Source organism: Taudactylus pleione, unplaced genomic scaffold (assembly GCF_031769625.1).
Source record: "Taudactylus pleione unplaced genomic scaffold, aTauple2 ptg000004l, whole genome shotgun sequence".
Lineage (NCBI taxonomy): Eukaryota > Metazoa > Chordata > Amphibia > Anura > Myobatrachidae > Taudactylus > Taudactylus pleione.
The window spans coordinates 2,325,450-2,342,965 of record NW_028284407.1 but is presented as its reverse complement, the minus strand read 5'-3'; the positions used below and the strand labels follow the sequence as shown (position 1 = coordinate 2,342,965).

At 41.1% G+C, this 17,516-nt stretch overlaps 1 pseudogene; it reads left to right on the top strand.

Annotated features, from left to right (window-relative positions):
- Nucleotides 1–2,145: 2,145 nt before the first annotated feature.
- On the top strand, nucleotides 2,146–5,593 carry LOC148543344 (uncharacterized; annotated as a pseudogene).
- The last annotated feature ends 11,923 nt before the right edge of the window (nucleotides 5,594–17,516 follow it).

Below are 17,516 nucleotides of genomic sequence, written 5' to 3'. Positions count from 1 at the left end.
TCCAGATGTTTTTTCATTGGTTCGGTAGCCAAGGATTTGGAAACCCCCCTTTCAAAATCCTGCATTTGCCACTGGACCTGTTTGCATGCAATCCAAAACCTGAGCTTTGTTTTTTAAATCTGAGTTCTGTACTTACAGCAGACCCGAGCCGGGACTTGCTTATACTTGGAACCCCAAAGTTCGGGAGTGTTCGGTTTCCAGCAAAACCAAAATGCACATCTCTATAAATCTAATAATTTTCTAAGGTATGTCCCTTCTACTCAATGCTCACACAGTTGAAGCCAAGGTGTGTGCTGCCCCTGCAGTGGCTCCCACTACAGGGGAGACAGGACAGGCCGAGGGGCGTAGAAGTGGAATGGAGATGGGGTAGGTATGGAAACAGGGGAGGCGGGGTCAGGAGGGGGCTGACGGTAATAGACAGCAGGCAGCGGGTTTAGGACGGAACAGGAAAGTTAGAGGGGGGGTTGGTGGAGGAACAATACAAACAGCAGTCAGAGCTGTGGGGGGGGGGGAATTGGGGGGACAGCGAGCGGGGTAGGCTGAGGTGACCCGGCATGTGACAGGTCCCTATACTATAATATAAAATATATGAATCATATTATACTGTGCTAGTATAAATTTCCCTGTACTAATCATTACATCTGTGACTGTTTCTAAAAATTCGGGACAGTTGATAACTATGATATTACGTTCTGCCTGATTTTATTGATTTTCCTAGTATATTGTAGACTGAGTCAAATTTCTATGGTAATGTTTTCTTTTAAAGGTTTACCTGGTATGTTCCTCACTTCTGTGTAGTCAGAACTTTTATACAATATTTTACATTTTCACTCAGTTTATTTATTATTATTATTATTATTATTATTATTATTATCATTATTATATTATTTATATAAACAAACGGAAGTTGACTTGCTCACTCTCATGGAGCATACACACGGTCAGATTTGTCAGACTTGTCAGATTTGTCAGATGAACGATTGAACGATTAAACGATTTGAACGATTTGAACGATTGAACGATTTTTTACTGCATTACATTTTTTACAGTCATCTCCAAGCATGGATGCCTGAGCAAAATCTACAGGTCTATTTCTCCCTGCTGCTTCATTACAAAGCCGGTTATTTCTTTTTGCTGATTAGCCCACGTGTTCTCCTCCTGCATTTGGACGATTCTACCAGCACTTTACACTCCTGCCCATTGTGGGATCCCTGGTGGATGACTTTACCTGCATCCTCACAGAGACCAACTATCTCTGCGGAATTCATACGGAGATCCAGGCTCCCGTAAGAAGGTTGAGCCCTACTAGTGACACCGTACACTCCGCTGCTCCACACAGAGGATATTGACAAACTACGGCTTATCCACACATCCCCCCCTGCTCTCAACGGGGGTGACTGCCGAACGAGGAGTTTAGTGTCCCTATTCAGGACAAGTTCGGCTGATTCAGGAGATTCACGGACACATAGGCTCCCTTCCCTTAGGTTGAGCCCACACTGACACCGGGATCACTATTCCTTCTGCTCCTAAGGAGTGTGACTGTCAGCATTATTCAAATCCCCTTTCATAGAAGCATATTTCTTCAATTTTTTCGATTGACTGGCAAGTATATCTACACTTTTGAACTTGTTTGAATTATATCAGAAACCACTTAGACTCTAAATGAGTCACAAGATTGTCTACTCTGCAACAGTTTGTGTTTTTCCTTTTTGTTTATTTTAAAACATGTACTAATAGAGGCATATTATATGTTCTGATACATTTTTGCTATTAAACAAATATTTTACAAAACTAACGAACCTGTTACATTGTTTACACAACCTGACTTTCCAGCTGCTTCTTTTATACTTTCATGTGTAAGCTTATGGGCATTAATAGTAAACTTCATACTCCCTTCTGACCCCAAGCCAGTGCGAAGGTGGAGAGAATGAATAGCACTATTAAGAACAAATTGAGCAAGGTGATGACTGAAATGGGATTATTGTGGCCAGAGCCACTGCCACTAGTATTGTATAGCATTAGAACCCTTCCCAGATCCCCGCTTAACCTATCACCCTTCGAAATTATTTTTGGATGACGTAATGATAAGACCCCCTGGATGATTTGAAGTGTAACAGTGAAGTGACAGTACAATACCTTGTCAGGATGAGCCAGCAGTTGAGAAATCAGCAAAAAAGCTTGAAGCTGGCGATTCCTGACCTAACTAACTGCCATGATATTGAACCAGGGGACTATGTTATAATTCAACATTTTCTACGCTCAGGTTGCCTAATAGACAGGTGGGAAGGACCATAACAAGTTTTGTTGACCAGCACAACATCACTGAAAGTAGCCGAGAGAGAGACTTGGGTCCACTCCTCCCATTGCAAGGAGGTCGCTAACCGGGAGAGAACTCGTGAAGTAGAAAAAGGTGAATCTACACTAATATCACTTGAGAACCAGTTCCGGGAGAACTGAAAGGTAGCACTGTTGAACTGTACTTGAGCATACCAGAGAGTTATTGAAGGACTGTTATTTCAAGATGGAATGTCTTCAATCAAGAATTGTTTTGTTCCTGTTTTCCCTTTGTACTTTTATTTCGATCAGGACATTTTGTTTTTGTGAGAGGCCCCGAGAAGTCGAGTATGGGTCTGGAGGTGGTTCTGATGGAGAGGACGAGAACTTGATAGAATCCCAGAATTGGTCTATCACTTTGATCAAAGCCGGAATGAGTAAGAGGTCTGGTAGTCACGGAGTTCGGAGACAGTGTGATGGGCTATTGTCTGAGGAATACTGTATCTGTAAGTACTGCAAACCCATAATTGAGGATGAGTGCATCCAAAGATGTCAGTCGAGTAGTAATGTCGAATTTGACAGACACCATTTGAGTGATTACCACTCATTAGTAGTTAAGGTTCTAAACCAAACAGAGTGTTGGGTGTGCTCACAAGTACCTCAAGGACATAGTAATTCGGGATTAGTGCCATACCCATTAAAGTTAGCAGAGGTACTTGAATTGCATGGGGGGAGACCGGTGGACAAGAAATATATTATATATCTAGACCCTATCGATTCCTACCTATCTATACACTCTAAATGTCGCAATTTAGTGTTATAAGTCGCACAAGAAATAATTGCTTTCCAGACTTTATTTGTGGTTCCAAAGCACAAAAAGATATTATTCACCAAAAAGTAGATAGTTACACACTGTGATCTAAATACAATTAGCGCAAACAAATTATACAATCACAAGGTATAGTCGATACATATGCAGGCGCTCTGGATCCAGATTTCTGGCATCAAAGGTGGAGCCTCCATCAGAAGAAAGAACAAGCAGACTAACTACTGGAAATAGAGCATCCGTATGTGTACCCTTGCAGAGATAGGCAATACAGTAGAACAAGTTGGCATAATCCCATTGGTTCTTCTTCCTGATTCTTCTGTTACAATACAGTTCATAGGTCAGTCGATACATATGCAGGCGCTCTGGATCCAGATTTCTGGCATCAAAGGTGGAGCCTCCATCAGAAGAAAGAACAAGCAGACTAACTACTGGAAATAGAGCATCCGTATGTGTACCCTTGCAGAGATAGGCAATACAATAGAACAAGTTGGCATAATCCCATTGGTTCTTCTTCCTGGTTCTTCTGTTACAATACAGTTCATAGGTCAGTTTGTATGATCACAGTCCAGCCTCCAACAGCTCTTTGTGTCCATTTTCCCGCTGAAGAACAAGTCTAAACTGGTTGCATTACAGAGTACATTTTAATGCCTAACTCTCTATGAACCATAATTTGCAGACGCATGTTGCGATATCCTCACCAATGGAACCGGAAGTCTGCAATTAAACAGTGGTTTAGAATAGCACCAAACACGGTCTGTTTATCATATACTAAACCTGAGATCTTAAATACAGTCGCTTTATTACATACTTAATAATAAATAAAACCTTGAATATAGACCTTAATGCTAGGGAACCTTTTTATGTAAGTGTGTAGTGTGTAAGTGTAAGGATATTAAGAAAAAACGCTAGTTAGCGTTGCGTGTCTATGTGTTTGAGAAGTACACTGTGGTACGTGTTTTGCAGGGTTGGTCATATTATATGTTTCAGTAAATGTATGTATTTATATAATGAGGACTTTTAACATTGTTCAATTACGTGGGAAACGCACAACGCTAAATAATAGCATCGCCGTATGTACCTATAATGTGTGAGATTCGCTAAAATGGCGCTGAGCGGCCATTCACAAAATGGTGTCTTGTTGCCATTCGCATAATGGCATCGTGCAGATTTAAATTTTAACAGATTCTGTCTCAGCCAATTATCCAGCTCCAACAACCCCCTAGTCTTAAGCTCCACCAGTACCATGTAGATAGATCCCTGGTATGTTTAAATCTCACCAATTTCAGAAAACCAGGAAATTGAGAGGTGATCTGGAACAATCAGACAATGACCTATTCACACAGAGCTGATAATGAGCCTATCGATTCTGAACTTGTATGCAGAATTATTGCAAGTGGGAGATACTTCCGGTATAGGTACATGTGTAGATACGACAAAATAATATTTGGCAGAGTATCACTAGGGTACTGGGCAAATATTATACAACCGGAAATGTGTACCAGTCAAATGGGGGAGATGGGGACAGGATTCTTTGTCAGAATAATGTGTTCAATGATAATGATGCATTCTGTTCCTTATGTTCTCCCAGATGATGTGTATTTCATATGTGGAAGGAAAGCGTACAAGTGGCTCTCACCGAACTCTGAAAGTTTATGCTATCTCGGAAGGGTACTACCAGAAATCATGACCCTTACACATGATAAAATGATAGACATTCACCACAACTCTCCCCCTCCTTATACCCATACTCATTATGAACACATTTATAAAAGACACCTCATAGACAGGGGAGACCCCTTAGCCTCATATTTGATACAGGAATCCACCGGGATTCAATTTCTCATCACCTTAGATATCACCCGTATGGCCAGAGGAGTTATAAATTATAGGTACATCCAAGCATTGGCATATTTGATTGATAATATCACTGAGAAGTATGATGACACCTTCAGGTTTGCTGGTAGGGACTTGCAAGCCTACAAGAAAGAGCTTTTGAATTATGTCACGGCTGTAACGGGTGGGTACTGTGTAACTTTAGCAACTCAGTATGGAGTAAAATGCTGCACTCACATCACCAATAGTATAGATGATCCAAAGGAGGTGATTGAGCAGAAAATGGACGAAATACTGCAGCTGAAGTGGGAATTTAGGAGGAAGCACAACCTCACTTTAACTGCCGTGGGCAAGGAATTAACTGCATGGGTCACCTGGTTGAACCCACTCAAGTAGTTCTCTGGGTTAGGAGAGTGGGCCCAAGAAATGGTGACAAATGTAGGGAAACTTCTACTCTGTATCCTGGGTGTCATCATACTTATCGGCCTGATATTCAAATGTGTTCCAATTATGACCCGGCGAAAGAGGGCAACCAGAAATAAAAATGTAATGAGTCTGAGGAGGGGCAGTTTTGAAAAATGGCAGATTTGGTGTAAAATCCTGAAATCAAAACCACAATCAAGTAATAGAAATGTGAATAGGTTTAGTCATGCTTAATTATATTATGAATTCCTAATAACCTTTATACCCAAACTGTTGCTATTTAGCGCTACAAGTTGCACAAGAAATAATTGCTTTCCAGACTTTGATTGTGGTTCCAAAGCACAAAAAGATATTATTCACATAAAAGCATATAGTTACACGCCTTGATCTATAATACAATTAGCGCAAAGGTTATTAAATACATAAGGTACAGCCAATACATACGCATGTGCCCCGGATCCAGGTCCCAGTCATAACTTCTGACGTCTGTGGTCATGAAATGGGTATGACTGGAGACTCTCATGGATGCAATTATATATACCCTTACATGACGTGGCAACACAATAGGGACAGGCAAACACTGTTTCATTGGTTCTTGCTCCTGAATGATCTTCTTATTGGACAGTTCATATGGTGTCATTAGGGGGATGGCGTGATCTTGAAGCTGTTCCTTTGTGTAGTCTTCCTGCCAGAGAACTGGTATAAACTAGCTAAGATACTTCATACAACATTTCAATATCTAACCATAATCTCTCTATGATCCATAACTTGAGAATGCAGGATGTGACTTCCTCGTCAATAGAACCGGAAACTTGCAAATAAACAGGGCATCAGTGCAAAATTAAACATGACATGTCCACAGTGTTCTATACCTTAAATATCAAATACATGCATTTCATATCATAACCAATATCTTTAATATGAACCATTATGTGCAGGAACCTTTTATGAGTGTGTATATATATATATATATATATATATATTTGTGGTCGCTAATGTGCATCTGCATATTAAACTAAGGAAATGTTCATCAAAGTGTATACACATCAGTAAGCCCACGCGCGTCCACGTGTACTCAAATGAATGTATATGCAATCATCAGTGTGTGTTTATTTACGATTATATGTAAGTATGCGTTGTGCGTCTACACACAGCGCAAAGGGTGCACTGTGAGCAGGAGTGGTGTAAGGAGCAAACACGCGCTGTGTGTATGTGTGTACACATAAAAGCGTCTATTTGTTCGCATCTATGTATGTGAGGATGCCCGTGAACATCCATGTGTACGCATATGATTACACATACAAGTATTTATGTGTTAGTATGTAATTTAGTGTATTTGTGATGGATTAATATATATATTATCCATTTCTGACATATTTTAACATTTAAACATTGCCTACACTAATTCTAAGGTGTAAATAGAAGTTTGTTCTAAACAAGGGAAGACCCACAGCTGCTTGCTGGTGCCACATAGTCTGGTAGCCTATGACAGGCTTTTCTTCACTTAATTAGGATGTAGATGTCAGTTCCTATGAACCAAAACAGCACCGAACAATAGGCACACAACTGCCAATGACTTGCAGGTTCCTGACAATGACTCCTAACTTTACATTTAGACCACTTCCTTTGAGCATACTAGTCTCTGTGCATATTTTAATTAATTTGTTACAGACACAAATACACATTTGTGCTGCAATCAGACTAAGCTGACGCAGAGCATAGTCCAACTCACTCTTCAACAGACCATCGACGACTAGATCATCAGATAATAATTTGCAATCGATCACAACCAATTATTTGACTTCGACAGTCCACCCTTTGATAGCAAATAAGACTATGATATTCTGATCTTAACCTTTCCAGTCATGTATAATAATGTATTATTCAATGTCCTAAGCAGTGTGACGCAAGAAGGTCACTGGACCATGGATAATGCATTTCAAGAGGGTAAAACAACCCTTATACACCATCTGCAGATCCATACGGGACCATGGGTAGGATGTGGGATCTCATCGAACCTATAAAGGAAGTTGGGGGGGGAATTGAGACTACATTATCTAGGATGTTTAAAGGAACATTTACAATAATTATTATTATACATGACTTTGCCTGTTCACATATTATTATCTGTAGGCACATTCAATGTCGGGGTTGTAATGCAATCCTTCACTATATTAGGGTATGTGTTAATGTATGTTGATCATACAGGTGGTATGAGAGAAAATTCAATTGGGAGAGAATCATAACAATGTCATTTTTCACAGTTCTAAAAATAAAAAAAACTTATGATCGTTCTTATTATGTTATATTTGCCCAATGGGGTGAGGGCACACTTCTGGATGATCTGGATTCCGATTCTTCCAATCTGTGTCTCGTCCGGTTATCTTCGTCATCTACCAAGGATATCATCTGTCCGCAGCTGGGCCTTGCCAGCATCTAGAATAGGAAATTTGAGATATCAGTCCTCTAGAATGTCTCCATCTTTCCTACCCAATCTGACGTCTTCACCCAATCTGTCTGCAGTCTTCAGATATCCTGCTGTTGACTTGATTTGCCTACATGGATGAAAAACAGATTCTACGAGCGTTAGTGGCTCCCCCCCACTGTGACAATTTAGAATTTTGTCGGCTCCATATTGGAGTTTTCAAAAAAAACAAAACCTATTGACATTGACGGGTGTTTGCAGATTCAACTTTACCTCGTCTTCTCCACTAGGTGGCAATCAAGATCCTACAATGCCTTTTTCTTTCTCACTTTTTATGAAGATCTAAAACGATTATTCCTAATCTAGGAAATTCTAAATACACTTTGACCTGTATTCCGATGTTCCGGGGAACTAGAAAGAAATGTTAGTATACATCATACATGTATGTCAATATGTAACTAATTCCTATCTATTCCAAACATGCAAACTGTTAACAGATATACCCAGTTCATTTAGCAATAACAGAAAATTTTCCTGTGAAAACTGTTTAAATATAAGACCAATTTTGGAACAATCTTAAATGTATTTTTTTATCATTGAAAACCCCTAGTAATTACAGACCTTACCACCTCTGCTGGGAAATGAATGTATATTTTCCCCTCCACTACTACTCCTCCTAGGACATGTGAGTGTCACTACTGGTCACAAGAGATAAAACATCAAAATTACAGCAGGTGTTTTTGAGAAAAACTTACATTCCGGTGAGTTATTGTCACTACAGCACTTTCAAAACAGTACGATCATATGCATATTTTTATGATCTATGATAATCCTCTTGTTCTGGTGAATGAAACCTCCACCCTTTGGTTATCCATAATACTTCCATCACCATTTAACTAGGTTTCACAGGGATATAGATACAGAAAGATATCACGTTTGCATCTGCTACCAACAATCACTGGAGATCTCTAAAACCATTCCGTATGAACTGCCACCACCCACAAGAACTTCGGTGTCATTCAACACATACACTACCTCATGAGACATACACCTTATGTTTAGTTATTAATTTTTCCAATATCCTACAAACCAAACCTTGTATATCCATCTTCCAATTCCTATGAATTTGGTCAGGTGTTGCAATACTTACTTATCACCACTATGCAATTTTAGGATCCCCTTCTCTCCGATATACATTATTATACTTTTACATGTACACAGTATTGAGAACAATGGCATATACCGTAAGCATTGTTATAAGCATAAAAGTTAAATCCATTATCACCTGTAAACAGAAAACATAAAGACGTCTCCTTATGTACTGCAGAAATGATAAACCTAGATTTCCTTACCTCTGCTTTTCATATGATACTGTATCTCTACTTCTAAGGAATATCACATGTTCAACATTACGCATATCACATTGTTTCCCACTATCTATAATATTACATATAGTGGTATCTTAACATCATACTTCTCGTAGTCATAGGGGCCTATTCGTTAAACGTAAAAAAATTCAATGGAGATAATTAGCTTTAGAACTCTCATGGAGTTCTAGCTAATTATAGGTGGAATTCATCATTCCACCTCTCCATAAGTATATATTCCGAAAAGCTGTCATTTTTACGATGACAGCTTTTCGGGAAATAGATACTTCTCCCTGCCTACACTACCTTATCGCATCTGGAAACAGTGCTGCGCATGCGCTGTTACATCTGTAAAACCAGCGCATGTGCAGCACTGCCTACAGATGCGTTAAGTTTCGTACCCCCCCGACCACCCCCCCACCCCCTCCTCCCACCGCTCACCTTTCCCCCCGCCGACCTACCTGTCCGCGCAGCAGCTTCCGGCTCCGTCCTGCTGGTCTGTCATGTGGTTTCCCAGCTAAACATTCTTGTGCTCTGCTGGGGAGCACACATGACAGACCAGCCTCCGGAGCCTGAGGACGGAGCAGAGCGCCGGAGGGACTCGTCGGGGGACCTGCACACGCTGATACAGGTAAGTGGATTCTGCTATTCGCCACCTCACAGTGGCGAATAGTAACTGCATAAAATTCCGAAAATTGATAATTTTCGGAATTTGATGAATACTATAATTTCCACATCCCCATACTAATGTATGGGGAGTGTGGAAATTAACGCAGGGGAACTTAGCAAGGAGATATCTGTGATATCCACTGTGTTAAGTCTGTTCATAAATACCAAAATAACGTTATTTAAGGAAAATGTCCTTAAAAACGTTATTTTAGTGTTGATGAATAGGCCCCATAGTCATCTATACTTACCACCTGACCGGTTTACCTATAGAAAAACAATTATTCTGTGGTATCTTAAATTAAATGATCCATTTTTACCTTGTTTACAGACTTTGCTGACCTGCGGTTCAGTCTTTTCCAACTCCATTCTGCCCACCAGCATACACAGAACGACCACCACAGGACTCATTGCAAACCCACCACATGATCCAATCAATCACACCCTGCCCAGCAATACCTCACCTGATTTTAAGCTTCACACCGGTGTCACCTATATTTGTTACAGAACTGAGCAAATGGGTTAAACACATATACCTCCTTTTGCAAGTTGGTTAAACTAGGGAAAAATTCACATTTTAGTGTGACGTTATGATGTACATTGACTGTGTTAGTAATCTGTGTGATATCCCTCTGCCTGTTGCATGGAGATGTCCTCAAAACTTTCAGGACTGGTGAACTCATGTTACAGACCTGGTTTTCGACCCCGCCAAAATAGCTACTTCCGGTGTTACTAGGCAACCATTGCACATGGTCTGCTCATAGTTCCTACTGCGTCGCCAAAGCAAGTAACCCGCAAGACATCTTTTAAAGACATATTTAAATAACAGAATACCTTCAACGAGAAAAAAATAATTGGTAATTACCAAAATTCCAGCCACGTTAAATACACAAACCCGTAACTTCCTCAGATATTCTCAAGAATCTGTTATCTATAAGTTATGCCTTCTACCATTGTAACTAGACAGAGAGTCCCAGCTGTTACACGTGATGCGTCCCAACCAGAAATCCGTAGGAGCAACCCACGCGACTTCACCCTTTGACCGAGCCTTTTATCCAGATATCACACACCTTTGATATAAAAAAACATCAAGTATCTGAACCTGTTCAAAAATGTGCATAACAATAGAATGCCTTCAATAATAAAAAATAATAATTGCTAATTACCGCAATATTCATCACGTCGAAAAATTACGAGACCTGTGATATTTCAGATATTCTTAAGGATCTTATAGCTATTTTTGCCCTCATACTTAAATCAGGTTCATATTATCAATTACTAACAACAGTCTATCTTTGACTTAACTGTACTATATTATGAGTGTATACAAACTATGAAAGACATGCATCTATAGGAAGTAAGGGTTAGAACTGAAACAACAGAATATCCTACATAACAACAATAATTGTTTTAACCACTACATCTCAGATATCCTGCATCACCACAGACCCCAGACACCGGGTCGTCCCCGTTGCACCACATGTGTACAGCAATCAAAGCCTCCCACAAACCAAACCTGTCAGCCTTCACAGGGCCCATAACCACCCCCATTTCCCTGACAAGACACATCCAGCAACCGGATCATCCCAAACACCGCACCATGCACATCTCCACAACCCTTCAAATCATACTCAGAACTGAATTCCCTAACCTAAAACAAATCTACAAACTGCTGTATTTACAAGGAAACCCTCAGAAGTACATACAAACTCCACACAGATGAGCACATACAATCACATACACAGAAAACCAAGATCATGTTAGCACAAACAAACCACAAACCTCTGCCCAGAAACTCCACACATCACACAGATGCCTATCCTCCAAGACTGCACGCAAACCCATACAAATCACAACTCACACCAGTGCGGCACTCCATCTCCGGCACAAACCATAGCCACTCACAACAAACATCCCAAAGTCTGCCAACTATAATGTCCGTGACATCCCCAGAACACCCCACACCGGAAAACCCCCAAATATATATCACATTCCGACATGCAAAACAAAACGATTCCACCATCACCAAAATAATGAATTTCCAGCTACATTCATTCGCTTAAAATATATAAATATGAGTCATATCTGCGTTGGCTGCCATTACTTATGAATTCCCCAGTACTTTAGAACAAACATTGTACATGTGTGACTTTAATGCCCAATTTTCACTGTAGATATGCTGCCAGGTGACCTAAACAGAATAAATGTAGTGATATACCATGAATGAATGTGTGAGAAGTGTACATGCGTGTATGTATGGGGGATAAATACTGTATGTACATGTTTAAGGGACTGTAAATTATTCATCTGCACTTCCGGCCTGACTGTTAGTCTATAGATAAATCTTGGAGAAAAATCTGTCAGAGAAAATAATTATTGGTGTATGGATGCGCATGGATTTGTGTTGTTTTGAATGGAATGGTAAGGCCCCATAGCAATGCAGCCATGAAGGTATAAAGAGGTCTACTGTACCAAGTGGGAGTGTGTTATTATTACAGATATGATATAGGCACCTACAGACAGGGTTCATACAAGATACCTTTTGAATAACCAGAAATTACCATTTCTTCAACAGTAGAGTTTGTTTTTCCGTGTTCCTCCAGTCCTGTAAAAACACTCCTTTTTGGAAGGAAACTATTATCTTGCATAACCATAAAAAAAATGAACATATGTAAGTTTATAATGAGTACTATGAGAATTCAATGCTGGAGTGATATTCTTATTGAGACAGCCACCTTATAACTTAAGTTAACATTCTATCTATTGTAATTTAGAATCCCCAAACTTTTTATTTATTTTTTTGTTAATACTAGTTCAAAGTAAATCTCCTATAAACACAATAAAATAATCTACTGTCTAGGCTTCTAAGAAGTTTCCAGGGAAAAAAAACTGTTCTTATTAGCATATGGTAATTATTCTGAATTGAATTCCCAATGTCAACATTTACTGTAACCACAGACAACTGCACAATGATAAAACTGCCTACACTTAAAATACAATACATTCCACCTAACATGAATAACCACCTAAAAAAAATATTGATGACTGCTCTATTACAAACCGTTACCTTTTTTTTTTTTTTTTTTTTTACTTTAATCTCACCAGTTTTTAGTCATGGCTGAATTTACCGTATATTAATTTTCTTCCTTAGAAACATTACCTTAAAATGCCTTATCATGGGGGAAAAAAAATTACTTGTTACATTTTATTTAAATTTTTTTTATTTTTGAGATTGGCTGTACCTTCGCCTGCGCTAATGCCTGTACCTTCGGCAACGTTACTTTGCTGTGCATACATGCTATGCCGCCATGTATTCCCCTCGTGCTGCCACAACTTCAAGCAATCATTAAGCTTTACCCTTTTCTTCAGAGACTTTACTAAACACATACTGTCTCTGACATTATTCAGAACCTCCGAATCAAAGCTACCAATCAGGAAAAGGTGTTCTACATTTCTTGGTCATTTTGACCCATATGTCACAGTACGCTGTAGCGTACGCATCATACTTTTTAAACATAACATACCTGGCCGACCCAAGCGGCCCTTCCATCAGCAGCACATCATCAACCATTACTAGAGATTGCTTCGCACCCATCTGAGTGAACGCTTAGCAATTTCTAGAGAATTTTGGTTGGTGAACAATTTTCAGTGAGCTACGTTCACGCACTCCCTCCCGCTATATACAGCAGACCCACCTGGCATTAGTCGGCTTGTATAACGAGGAGCAGAATAACCACCTATTGAAAATGATTCTACCTGCGACGATATTGACTCAAGCTTACAACGCTCGCTTCCTACTTTAAATTTACTCCCACTGGTAGCATCTAGAAGTTCCAATAACTCCTAACCTTGCCAGCAGTTTACAACCCACTTCACAATTACGGTTTATACAACCATGCAGTTCGATCGCATTGGCCAAAGAACCTAACTGATCAATGGACTTTGCGATTAATGGATGTTGAACCAAGAAACCCCTTAGTTTCTCGATAACCACAATGTACCTGCTTTGTACACTGCCCCAGTAGTTTGTACAGCCCCGTCAGGCACTGAGGTTTAACAGACAGTAACCTCTACTATTTAGGCTTAACAGACAGTAGCCTTTACAATCACACGTTTCAATTTACATACACCTTTTCTGCACAGAAAATAGAATATTTTCCCTTAATGTAGCAGTATAATACTGAGGTTTAACAAGCAATCACGCTATGCATACAATGACCGTTTGAACACGTGGCAGCAATACAGGAAATATGCATACGCTATTGTGCGGCTTCCCCTTTTAACACAAAATTTTATCAACGAAGGAAAACAAACTTTTTCGTTCCTTGTCCGTGGATTCTAATCAGTGCTCCTTGAACTCACACAATAACGGATATCGGTCTCTCAGCATAAAGTGGTAGCAGGTTTTCGAAGGCAATGCCTTCTTTCCTGTTTATGGTGCCTCCACCCTTTGATGAGAGACCGATAACGTGTGTTACCGTGTAAATTGGCAGCATGATCTCACTCTACGAGCCCCCAACTATGAATTCCTACTAACTTCTATACCCTAAAGTCGCTGTTTAGTGTTGTGTATGCATATGAAATAATCGCTTTCCAGACTTTGAGTGTGGTTCCAAAGCACAAAAGTTTTTATTCACATTAAAAGCATATAGTTACACGCCTTGATCTATAATACAATTAGCGCAAAGGTTATACAAAATACAAGGTGCAGTCGATGCATACGCATGCGCTCTGGATCCAGATTTCCCGGCATCAACTATGAAACCTCCGCCAACAGAAAGAAAGATGACTAACTACCAGATCTAGAGTGCTTGCATATGTACCCTTGCAGAGATAGGCAATACAATAGAACAAGTTGGCATAATCCCACTGGTTCTTCCTCCTGGTTCTTCTGTTACGACACAGTTCATAGGTCAGTTTGTATTGTAATAGTTCAGCCCTCCAACAGCTCTTTGTGTGCATTTTCCCGCCGAAGAACAAGTCTAAACTAGCTAATAAACATTACATTACAGAGTACATTTCAACGCCTATCTCTCTATGATCCATAATTCGCAGACGCATGTTGCGATTTCCTTGCCGATGGAACCAGAAGTCTGCAAATAAACAGTGGTTTAGAATGGCACCAAACATGGTCTGCTTATCATGTACTAAACCTTAGATACCAAATATATGTATTTCACAATAGACTTGATAACGTATAAAACCTCTAATATTAACCTTAATGCTTAGGGAAACCTTTTTATAATTTTTGCTATGTGTAAGTGTAAGGATATTGCCTGTAGTCACTAATATGCGTGCTGCATTTTATGTGCTGAGTGTCTTGTATATTATATGTATGATTTAATGTGTGTATGGGGCATGGTAGGACTTTTAACAATATGCGGTAGCAATGCAGTCGCATGATGCTAATAATAGCATATTAGCATCGCACACAATGGTTTCATGCTGATGATGCAAGATGGCGTCGTCAGGGGCAACATAAAATGGCGTCATGCAGATTTTAATTTTACAATTTAGATCTCAGCCAACCATCCGGCTTCGACACTGCACAGTAATGCCCCTTATACATTATGACACACACACAATAATGCTTCTTATAGCACATTATGCCACTCACAGTAATACCCTGGCATCTGCAGATGGCGTCTGTCAGCAGATCATGAGGTGTCCAAAGATGGCATCCAATCAGCTTCTCGCCCACCCTTGCCGCGCTTTTCATCCATCGGCCAGCCGTGTCATGACATCACTGTGGCCGAACTTGACACTCCAGTGACTCCACCATATCCTCAGCATGGTGCCGCCGGGCAATCCTATTGGCAGCTCACAGGAGCTGTCAAAATTTAATCCTGCCATTCCTCCCAGGTTAATCCCGGGCCCGACCCTGCCGCGCATCTCATACCCGACCGTGTCACTAAGTAATGATGTGGCCAAGGGCCAGATTAACTTGTGGGGGCCCCATCAAAAATATTGGCAGGTTGAAGAAAGGGGGAAGGGAGAGAGACAGAGGGAGTGAGGGAGGGACAGGGAGATAGAGAGAGAGGGACAGGGAGTGAAATACATAGCGGCCTATTCATCGTCACCTAATTTTTACAAAAGCAGAGGAAAATGAAAATTTTCACCTACAATTGTAGAAATTAGGTTTTTGGGCTATTCATCAAGAAGGTAAAGCTTACCTTCCTCTCTTGGAATGGCCCGCTGTCCCCATACGCTCTTGTGCACATGCGTGACCCGTAGATCACACATGTGCACTTGTCTCCTCTGAAAGGAATAGTGAAACACTTTGGGGAGTCTCCGCGCTGGTGCAATGATGAATTGTGCTGGTGCAATGATGAATTGCTCCGGCGCTTGTGTAGCATTAGAGTGTTAATTATTAGGATCCGTTCGGACCCCGATAATTAACATCAAATAGACCCCTAAGAGAGGGAAAGGGGTGAGGGAGAGAGACAGGGAGGGAGAGAGAGAGAGAGAGAGAGAGAGAGAGAGAGAGAGAGAGAGAGAGAGAGAGAGAGAGAGGGAGGAAGGGACAGGGAGGGAGACAGGGTAATGGTGCATACACACGTTGCGATTTAAAAGAACGATTTGAACGATAACGATATCGTCACTGTAATCTTTCAAATCGTTCTTTTAAATGGTCCTTACCAACTTACCGTCGACCAGCGATGCGCGGCCAATATGGACCATAGCGATATCGTCCATCGGGTGTGCATGCTGGTCAACTTGCTCGATTTCGAGCAAGTTACTATAGGTACCCGCGATCGATGATCGCGGATCGCTATAGTAGTCGGTAAATTGGTGGTGTGCTGGATGATTGATATTGATCATCCAGCATACGAGGGAGGGTGCATAATGATCTGCCAGTGATATAGTATCGCTGGTAGATAGCTACATGTGTACGAACCATAAGAGAGGGGGGAATAAGTGAGAGAGATGGAGAGAGACAGAGAGGGGAATTCAATTGCAGGTGAAGGGTGCGAATTGCCGTTGCCACGGCATTTAAACGCCAGCAACGGCAGCCCCTCTCGCACCCTTCGCACGGTCAGCCAAATGCCCGATTCGCTCAAAAGTGCTCATTACCCTATGAGGTAGCGAACACTTTTGAGCGAAATCCCGCTGCCATAAAGTGCGGCAGCTGCAGCGCACATTCGACCGGGCGAATGTATTTGCTCTAGGGGTGAGCGGGTTCGGATTTCTGAAATCCGAACCCCCCCGAGCCCCCCCGATCCGAGGCCGATCCGAGTCAGGCTCGACTTTTCCCGCCTGACTCGGATCTGAAATCGAGGCAAAACGTCATCATCCCGCCTTCCGGGTCTCGCGGGTTTTGGATCCCATATAAGGTACCCGCGTCGGCGCCATTTTCTCACTCGGCTGTGGACAGTGAAGAGGGAGAGTGGGAGATAGGGCTGGCTGGGCTGTGTAGTGTAGTGTAGTGTAGTGCAGAGTAGTGTTGTGCTGTGCTGTGCTGCGCTGTGCTGCTGTTGTCCATAGGGGCTGTGTCCACTACTTCAAAGTCCATAGGGGCTGGCTGTGTTGTGCTGTGCTGCTGTTGTCCATAGGGGCTGTGTCCACTCCAAAGTCCTGTGCAGTGTCCCAGTCCTAAAGGGGTGCTGTAGTGTTGTCCAGGGGGTGCTCTGTCCATCAGGGGTGCTCCCCCCAAGTGCTAAAAAAAATAATATTTTTTCTGTGTTTGTGAATTGTGTGC